At 42.9% G+C, this 10285-nt stretch overlaps 1 long non-coding RNA gene across 1 annotated transcript; it reads left to right on the top strand.

Annotated features, from left to right (window-relative positions):
* The first annotated feature begins 378 nt into the window (after nt 1–378).
* On the top strand, nt 379–2733 carry LOC116794522. Its single transcript, XR_004359820.1, has 2 exons — nt 379–613; nt 2508–2733. It is a non-coding gene; the product is annotated as an uncharacterized LOC116794522 (long non-coding RNA).
* The last annotated feature ends 7552 nt before the right edge of the window (nt 2734–10285 follow it).

The raw sequence follows: 10285 nt of genomic DNA, 5'->3' as shown, positions 1-10285 counted from the left end.
ACAGTCATAGCCCTCCACCCCCTCAGAGGAGGGCAGGGAGAAGCAGCCAGCACATTCAAGGGTCACAGGATGCCCTCTTAAGAGATTCCACCAGTATGAGTGGAGCTAAGAAGAAACCTTCAAGGACACTGACTTGCATAGGAACAACCCACTCCCTCAGTGCCCTTGAAATCTCACATGTTGCTCTGCCTCTAATTGCCCAGTCCCAGTTTCTTCCTCTGAAGGAGGCTGATGCAAGGCCCTTTCTCTACAGGCTATCCATCCATTTTTAGTTCACTTATAAACCTTAACCTACAACACCTTCTTGGCCTGGACCAAACCAGCTGTGATGCAACAAGGTAGAAGTATGTCACAGTACAGCCAGGTCAGGTTTGCTTTTCTGAGGCTGCCCATCCCAGCTATAAAACTCCCTGCCAAGACAAATTGGATTAAGCTCAGATCAGATTATGTGAGAGCTGGGCTGTGGGGACTTTTCACTCCAGCCTTTCTTCAGTAAAAAGAACTCCAGAGGCTCAGCATGACAACAAGAGAAGAAAAAAAGGAGAGAGACCAAAGCCGTGAAGAGAGAACTGGGCTCCTGGGGAGAGGAGAACAAAGAGGGATAAGATGCAAGGTAAATAAAAAGGCACAAGGGCTTAGTTGTGACTTCAGAGAGAGAAAGTGGGGGGCAAGAGGTCAAACTTTACACTAATTAACCTTGTCTCAGTAAACCTTGAAAGCCTGCAAGCACCCCAGTGACTGCAGCATGGGCAGTCAGGTCTGGACCATCTTCATCTTTGAAACTAAGGATGAAAAAAGTGACAGTTCCACCTTCAGATCTCAGGCAGTTTGCTATGCTACAGGTCTATCCTGAAAATTGGAGTTTGCTCTGGAATCTCCTCACAGTATCATTTAAATTTATAAGAAAACAGTATTGTCAAAACATGCACCTGCTCCCTGATCCAGCAAGGCACAGACATATGAGCTCACCTTTAAATACAGGACACTGTTAACCCAGTGTGACTATTCACAACCTGAAATCATTAATCACTAAGCATTTGCTTAAATACTTTTCTGTATCAGGAAAAGCATAGTCATGGGTGTCCTCAGGCTGCACAATTAATTGAAGCAGTACCTGGTTCTGTCAATGCTGTCAACAAACTGGTAAAAACCATGCAGCAACTAACACAAACACAGAAGACTAATACATAAAATAAATTGAACATCAGTGTCATGTCCAGTGTATATATACAGAATACAGAAAAAGAGTGATTACATCGCTGCTCTCAGTGGATAATGGAAAAATAGTAAGCCTGGTTTGGATGTTCTGGCAAGAAAAAACACAGTGTGACTGCCATTTAATGCCTTTACTTGTTGGCAAGAGAGTCCAAATTCTTGGTGTATTAACATTGAAAAAGCATCATAGAAAAAGTTACTTTATTCAAATACTGCCCAGATAGCTTTACTCTGATAAAGAAAAACAATCTCCATAGCGCATCTGTCTTCTAATGTACCCCAGCAGCACAGAGGATTCAAAATAACACTGGGAGGTTCATTCAGAGCTTCTGCATACAGACTACAGGGAGATTTTTTTTTTCCATTATTGGTGCAGTACTGCATTACAATCACACACACCTGGAGTTACTGCAGTACAAATTAACTTTGTCAGAATTACCAGGAAGATCTACCACTGAGCCAACATCATGAGCAAAACTGGAGAGTCCCCTTTTTATGAAGCTTCTGTCTGGAAATTTTGCACATGTTTTTTTCCTCCTGCTACAGAAATTGAATATAAATTTTTCACGATTTGGGGAAGGCATAGTCAGCTCTACCTAGCCCCTAGCACACAACAATCTAATTAATAATCACAGCAGAAAAAAAATAACATATCTGTATTCCCATTCTCTCAGTATGAGGTACCAGTGATTGAGAACTCCTGAAAAGCCCTTTTTGCTTCCCAGTTCAGTTTGTATTTGCTTAAGCCTAAGGCAGACAAACAAAACACAAGCCCCCAGGAATCCATAACCACTCTGATGCTTCTGGGTTGCAGATCATCTCCACTGCCATCTGTTTTCAGTCACTTCCAAACAAGTTCTGAAGAGTCAATTGTTTTCTTCTAGGAAAAATAAACATGCAAGCTGCTATTCACCCTATTTCCAGCAATCTTCTGCTGTGGGTAAATGTAGCTTCAGATTTTAGAACTAAAACTCATTCTCATCCAAGGAATTTTGCAATATAATTACCTCATTTTTACTGACTTGGATAACTGTTGCCCTTTAAGAAGAAAAAAAAAAAAAAGGAGGGGTGTAAAGTCTGCAAGACTAATTCCTCCTCCTGCCCCTTTGTTATAAAACCTTGGAACAATTGACAGTGATTAATCTCACTTGATATTTCTTTGGTTTTCTGTTTGTTGATTTAAAGGCATTTTATGACTGATTGTTTTCAGTTGCCTGGACAGCTGTCAGATCTGTACTGTGGTTTGATTTGGCTTTCAGGGAGCAAAATTATTATTTTTCTTATTTTTACAGCTCCAACACATAGTGGCTGACGGAGGTGGCCCGTCAAAAACCATACATGTGAAACCAAAACTACCTCCAGATTGAGAGAAGATTGTCTACAGATTGTCTGCAGGCAGATTACACAAGCAAGATGTGGAAGGCAATAATACAGTCATTTTTTGGTTTATTACTAGTTTTTATGATGCCCAGCTTGCACATTGAGTGCACATACTCTCAAATTCAGTGGCAAAATCCATCCCTAGGTGTAACATCAGTGGCTTTACAGGAGTAACTCTGCCCTTTGGAGCACTCCTGGCAGAGCTGGAGGGGAGCTTGCTTGGAGGCTGGAGTGTTCCAGTCCATGAGGTGTCCTAGGAAAGGCTGTGCTCAGTGGAAGGAGTGTGAAACAGGCTCTAAGTTTCTGGACCACAAAATGCTGACAAAATAAGACATAAAAGAGTCAGCAAAACTCAGGAGAAGAGGGTGCTAATTCTGAATAGCTCAATATCCATAATCTTCAACCTCCTGCTTCTAAGAGTGACCCATAGTCTTGACTCTGAACCTTCCTTGCCCTCAGTGTTAGCCAATTTTCAGTATTTCAAATGTCTTCCATTTTATCTGCATCTCACAGCTGTGTCCTCCCTCTCTTTCCTGGCTCTTCACTTCTCTCATGGTCCACCTACAAACACATCTAACACCACTTATATGTCAAGCCTGGCTCACACTCACGTTTCTCTGATTCCAAACTAAAATCTCACCAGCCTCTATCTCAAACAAATCGTGGAGAAAAAGCAAACACTTGTCAAGGTTCCTCCTCCAAATTACGTAGAATAAAGTTTCACAAAAGCAGAAATCTTCGTTATTAGACAGTACTTTCATTGCTTTCACATACAGTGTTCACAAGTCTTCCTTGTTTTCAGAAAAAAATAAATTGGGTTTATTCTGGAACTGCGGGGATCTGCATGATCACAACTGCTTTTCTCCATGGTCTGCTGCACTCATCTGTACACAATATCAGGGCTAACAAATGGACCAAAAGCAAAAAAATCAATTTGACCTAAAACAAAAAATCCAGGCTCTTTTCAGCCTGGAAAAGAGAAGGTTTCGGGGTGACCTAATTGTGGTCTTCCAGTACCTGAAGGAAGCCTACAGGAAAGATGGAGAGAGACTATTTCCAAGGACCTGGAGTGACAGGACGAGGGGGAATGGCTTCCCACTGACAGAGAATAGGTTTAGACAGGATATTAGGGAGAAATTCTTCTCTGTGAGGGTGGTGAGGCCCTGGCACAGGCTGCCCAGAGAAGCTGTGGGTGCTCCATCCCTGGAAGCGTTCAAGACCAGGTTGAACGAGTCTTGGAGCAACACGGTCTAGTGGAATGTGTCTCTGCCCATGACAGGGGGTTGGAACAAGATGATCTTTAAGGTCCCTTCCAACCCAAATAATTCTGTGATTCTATTATTCAAAATTTACATGCGAGCTTAAGTGTATGCAGAGAGCAACTGTCTGCTATTGACTACGATTTGCTACAATGTAGGCACTTTTGCACAAAAGAATGGATGCTCTTACTGCCATGGCATTCTACTGGACAGATTATGTGATCTGCTTAACATATCTTCCTGTTTCTCCTTGTCCAATTAGTAAAGACTGGGAGAAGGCTGCTCCCAGCCAAGCATTAGGTGGTAGTGGCTTAGAGACACAGTCACAGTCCCTTTTTGGGATCTATTGCTCCCACTGCCCAAAATCCACAGCACATAAAACAACCAGAACAAGTGCTCAGAAATATAGTGAAATTATGGATGGGTCTCATTATTTTGCATACTTCCTACAAAGAAAGGTGTCTCCAGTTCTCTTCACCACCCTGAAACACCCTCTCCTTCCACTGTCCCCATTACTTCTCAGGCTCTCTCCATTAGTATTCCTGCTTTTCTACCAGCTCTCCTAAAAAAAAAAAAAAAAAGTAAATAAAAAATAACCCACACAACTCTCTTTCAGTTGTCAGATTATTATTCACCCTTTCAGCCCATTCTGAAGCATCTTACATTGTTTAGATGTGATGCCTCTCTGGTTTTCTCCTTGAGGGCCTATGGCCCTGCTACTCTTCTCAAGCTTCACACTTATATTTTTCATGGAGTTTTACTTTTCCTCATCTAGTCCCTTCCTCCACAACACACTGCAAGCAGTGGAAACAAGCCCCACATTATGCCCTGAGAGCCTGCTTATAACAATAGATTTGAGCTTGTTTTGACTAAATCACTCATACAAACATCTTCACTCCTTTGCTTTCTAAACCATGGCCATAAATTTTTGGGAAAACAGCACAACAGTTGTATATTCACATCCATGCCCTCATTAGCTTCTCTAACACACCAAAAATATGGCCCATCAAGTCCACTAGGCCACATTTAATCAGGCACAACACAGATCTAGCCCTACAGACTAGGGGTGTTTTCCCCACCCTGACACACATACAGACCTTTTAATCCAACTGAAAGGTCTGGAATTCCTTTCCCAGTTCCACAAATCCCACTGTGTTCCTTTCCCCTCCATCCCCAGTCATCTTCTTAGGGTGCCACCTTATGCAGACATGTATTCCTGCTGCAGCAGTGCTGCCTTCTTACAAGTCACTTGGGCACAGGATGAATTGAGACCATCCTTGAACAAATCCCCATGGTGTTCCCATCTCCTCTGCTTTCCAGCACTCTGGTCTCATTTCTGTCATCTGATTCCTCTTTATCCACATGGCCTGTTCTCATACCCATTCACGTCACACATTTAAGAAGGTGACAAAGAATGTCAAATGTCTTTATAATCCAGCTAAACCACATTTACCGCTTCAACCACCAGCTTAGTTCACTGTTCTCCTTTTAAACAAACACAAACAACTCCAGAAGATCCAGCAACAACGGAAACAGGCGGGCAGCAGAGTAATACATGCTGAAACTCAGCATGGTCCCCCATTAGGGGGAAAATTTCGAGTGCTTTAACCATGACAAACAGCACCACAATGAATCAGTGGATATGACGGGTCAGCCTCTTGGCTGGTGCAGCGCCAACAGCTTCCACAGGGGTTCATCAGGCATGAATTGGCCCCATATGTGAAAACCCTCTACAATTTGTCCAGTTTCTCCCATCCCTGTGGAGCAAAGTCTCCATATGTGAGATCCCACAGAGCTGTCAGCCAATGTCACATTTCAATAAAGCAAAAACAACCAGGGCTGCACAAACCAGCGAAGCAATCCCATTGCTCATGAACTGGCAAGTGACCTACGTTGGCAATGCTTTTGTTGATCACAACCCTTTCTATGGAACAAAACATAGGAACTATCACGCCAGAACAGACTCAGTGATCCATCTTCTCCTTGTCTCCTGTCTCCAGCAGGGGCCAACATTGATGCTGGAACAGAAGATTAATAAGGGATCCACGAAGCCTGCAAGGCACCTGGGTTGGTTGTGCAATGCTTTGCCCTTGACCCAGGGAAAAACTCCACTGTTACATACAACTGTGCAATATGTTATCCCAGATATGAAAGACTGTCAGGGGCTGTCAAAGAAACATATGTCTAAGTCAGAGGATTGTCCTTTCTTCTTGTCTCTTTATTTTAGCTTGATTAATATAACTGAACATCCCTTTCTTAAGATCAAGTCTTTGACTTTACAAATAATTTCAACTTTGTGCCAAAAAGTAATATTACCATTCTTACCCATATTAATATCTTTTCTTACAGAAAAAGTAGTTTCATAGTACTATTATTTGAACCTTTCCCTGTTTCACAGAGCTCTAATCCCTTCCTTGCCTATTCAACACCAAATTAATGTTGATCTATTCAATCTCTTTTTAGATAAATTCTCTCCCCCCCAGACTTCATAAACTTGTATTATTTTCTAACTTTATTCCACCTTGTCTTGGATGTGATTTATATAGTTCAGCTACAAAATTATTTAGCTCAATCCTAACCCAAGGTTGCATTTTCATTCCTACAATGCAAACAAATAGATCAGGTGAAAATAAAAATATTAAAAAACCTGAAACAATATCTTATGGCCTGTTGTATCTGAAGCAGAGTTCAGGGAAGCTGTTGAGATGATACTAATGGTTATTACAATGAACCATATCCTTTCTAAACTGAGATTTATTGTAAGTACAAATCATGCTTCATTTCTAAAGTGGAGATTGTGATAAGGGGACTGGGTTTTTTGTATGTCTTTTTGTGAATGATTTTGCAAGTATTAAACCAAAAGAAAATACAATCTGATCTATTAAATCTTCTATTTTTCCTAACCCTGAAACAAGTACTTTCTAAATGCTGTGCCTGTGAGCCTGGTAGAATACACCAACACGAAGAACTTTCAAACTAATTTAGAAACAAAGTATAGACACTTTTGGTTTAAGCTACTAAAAATAAAAAAAACATTTGGCTCACTCACTTTATATATTATTAATACTCAGAACATCTCCTGATTACGGAGACTGAAGCAGAGAGGGAAAACGTCTGCATCCATCCCCAAGCTGAATATTTTCTGAAGTACCAACTGCCAATTCTGGCAGCCTCGCCACCCTTGTTAGGTGATAAATTAATGCTCACGCTCCCACTGTGCCCTTGCCAAGCAGGCAGAGCTCCAGCAAAAGCCTGGCTTGTCCAACCGGCACCCACCCTCTAGTGGGATGAGGGGAAAGTGCTGCTCCCGAACGGGTTCATCCTGCTGTAACACTGAAAGGATGTTCATTTAGGATGAGCATGCCAAGATCTATCTTTCTTTGCTTCTCTCTACCCTGCCCACACCTGTTGGATCATAAGGCACGTAAGCTCTGAAAGATGATTACGGTCCTGATGAGCTTCACCAAGAAAATTCAGGGGTAATCTTTCCTTTACAGCTCTGCCCTGCACTCTGCAGAATCAGTGCCATTTTAACTACACTTCTATAGGTGACTAAGCAGTGATAATCCAGTGAATTAGTGTCTGTAACTATCATCCTGTATCAAAAATAGTGTGGCCAGCAGGACCAGGGTAGTGATTGTCCCTCTCTGCTGAGCACTGCTGAAGGCACCTCAAGTCATGTGTCCAGTTCTGGGCCCCTCAATGCAAGAGAGACATTGAGGGGCTAGAGAGTGTCCAGGGAAGGACAACAGAGCTGGAGAAGGGTCTGGAGAGTCAGTCCTGTGAGGAGTGGCTGGGGGAGCTGAGGGGGCTCAGCCTGGAGAAAAGGAGGCTCAGGGGGGACCTTCTCACTCCCTGCAACTCCCTGACAAGAGAGTGGAGCCAGGTGGGGATCGGGCTCTGCTCCCAGGGGACAAGGGACAGGACAAGGGGAAATGGCCACAAGCTGTGCCAGGGGAGGTTCAGGTTGGACATCAGGAAAAATTTCTGTATGGAAATGGTTGTCAGGCATTGGAAGGGACTGCCCAAGGAGGTGGTGGAGTCATCACCCCTGGAGGTGTTCAAGGAGCAACTGAACGTGGCACTCAGTGCTCTGGTCTGGTTGACAAGGTGGGGATTGGTCACAGGTTGGATTCAATGGAGGTCTTTTCCAACCTTAATGATTCTATGATTATACCTTTCTCTTGCTATAAGGAAACAAACAAACACACAAGCAAATATATGTGCCTAGGGAAAAAAAAAAAATCCAGACCATTTTCCTCTACATATCAGATAAACCAATACAAGTGACTGCAAAATTAGAAAAGTGGAACATTGTTGCTCAATAACGAGCACCACAGTTGTGGTATAACCTGTGAAAGGGAGCAGAGCTGTAAACAGGTTTTAAACCACAACCAAGGTCAGCTGTACTAAATATAACAAGTGAGCAGTTCTTAGACCAAATCACTCTTGAAAGTGTTTGCAGCAACTGAAGCCCTCATTCTAATTCCCACAGCCAGGGAGGAGATAAGAAAGATGCTTTGCAAGGGACAGACAAGTAGGACAAAAGATGAGAGCAGGGTGCTTCCCCAACTAGAGAAGACACAGCCCCCCAATACCTGGGCACGAGGTCAGCAGGTCCAGTAGCCACAAGCAGGGTCAGACAAATTCCAGGGACCCAGGCAAACCCAAATCAAGCCAGAAGGTCCAGGCACAAGACTCAGCACAACAGCCCCACACCATCAGGGGCAGAGCCTAAATGCAGCACGTGGTGAATGGGCACTCAGGTAGAGCCAGTCAGGGCCTGCTGACATCCCCTGAGCTCTGGTAAACCTCTTTATAAACCCAGACTAACGATCCCTATTGAATTCAGGTGAGTCAAATTAGGTCCAAAAGATGTAACTAAAGATTTACAGTGAAGATGCCAAGTGAAAAACTACTAAGAAATATATTCTGTTCTCAGATGTGACTGCAGGGTTAAGGATGAAAATAAAGCAGCCAAGACCACTAAAAGCAAGATGGGACCTGAAACAATTGAACAGGACTGAGGAGAGTATGATCCTTTTCTCAACATGATGCAATCAGCAGCCTCCAGCAGCCTGCAAGTCAGACTCAGGTCTAGAATGGAAACAGTGTGAAGTGAAGGGGGGGGAATAAAAATAAAGCCATCTTTCATGGATCACATGGTCCCATCAGGAAATATGGAAACCTCTGACTTGTCTGGCTCTCTGTCTCTCCCTCCCTATGGGTCTTCTGCAGAAAGCATAGCCTGTGTGCCCAGGAGGTGATGAAATCCCTAATGCCGTATGGCATATGGGGAATTTGGGGGATTGCAAAACAGGATGTTTCTTGGAGGAAATACAGTCTCAACAAGCAAAAGGTTCAAGTACGGTACATCTCACCATGATGTAAGAGCTTGATTATGCATCTCGCTTAAAGCCCAGCTTAGGGTTTTAGTTCTAGTAGAACTAATGGGCAACACCTGCTGCGATGAAAACAATTTCCGTCCCTGAACTCCAGCAGAAGTGTTTATCTTTTGAGTCAGAAAATGTTCCTCTAATGTCTGAACAAGACTCCAGGGACAGGAACATATGCCCAGAACTGACGTTTCCGCGCATTAGATAGCTTATAAAAATGAGAACTAGAAAAACCTGGTATTGTCAGACATCTTGTCCAATAAAGTCATTAAATGGAAAGTACAGAAAGGTTCCTCTAACGCTTCCTGTCCCTGCCACTGTAGTCGCAGTTGCTCTTTGCAGAGCAGAAGCAGAGGCTACTGAAAAAGCTTGCTGGGGTAAATTGTGAGTTCAAAATTCAGGGCTTTTCCAGACCTATCCCTGGCAAAATGACCATTGGCTTCAATGGAAACTTTACCCAAATATGGGCCTCGGGACTTGGGCCTCTTAGTTTAAGTTACTAATTTTATTATTAAAGGTTAAACAGAGCTGTTGACAGTACAAACTACTTTCTTACGTAAGCAGTGAGTGTGTCAGATATACTAGATAAAACAATACTGCCAAGCAATATAGGTTATGGGTGAACGTCCTTTCACAGAACACACTGCTCTGAATCCCAAGTTTCACGCTTTTCCTTAAGCAAGACTCCCATTTAAATCAACTGGAGCTCAGTGTGATCGGGAGGCAGAGTCAAGCCTAAGGAAGGACCTCGGGGTTCAACCATGTTTGCTACAAGGGCTTTGAGAGACTGTAGCTGTTGAAAACACAAAAGCTCTACTTTTACAGAATAAAACCTGTCAGCAGTGAAAGTTCACCAAAAAACACATGGCTTTGTTTTGCACTGAGAAAGAAAAAGGCACAGGTCCCAGGCTTGATCAACAAAGCTGAAGAGTGGAACATTGCTTCATTTTTAACTTAGGGGGACTGTTTGCCTTAATAATGTCCTAGAACTGATAAGAAATGCCCTGCAGATACAACTGCTGTACACATTCATTA

Source organism: Chiroxiphia lanceolata, chromosome 15, assembly GCF_009829145.1.
Source record: "Chiroxiphia lanceolata isolate bChiLan1 chromosome 15, bChiLan1.pri, whole genome shotgun sequence".
NCBI lineage: Eukaryota > Metazoa > Chordata > Aves > Passeriformes > Pipridae > Chiroxiphia > Chiroxiphia lanceolata.
The sequence above is the reverse complement of the archived record's forward strand: the minus strand, read 5'-3'. Positions and strand labels throughout refer to the sequence as shown.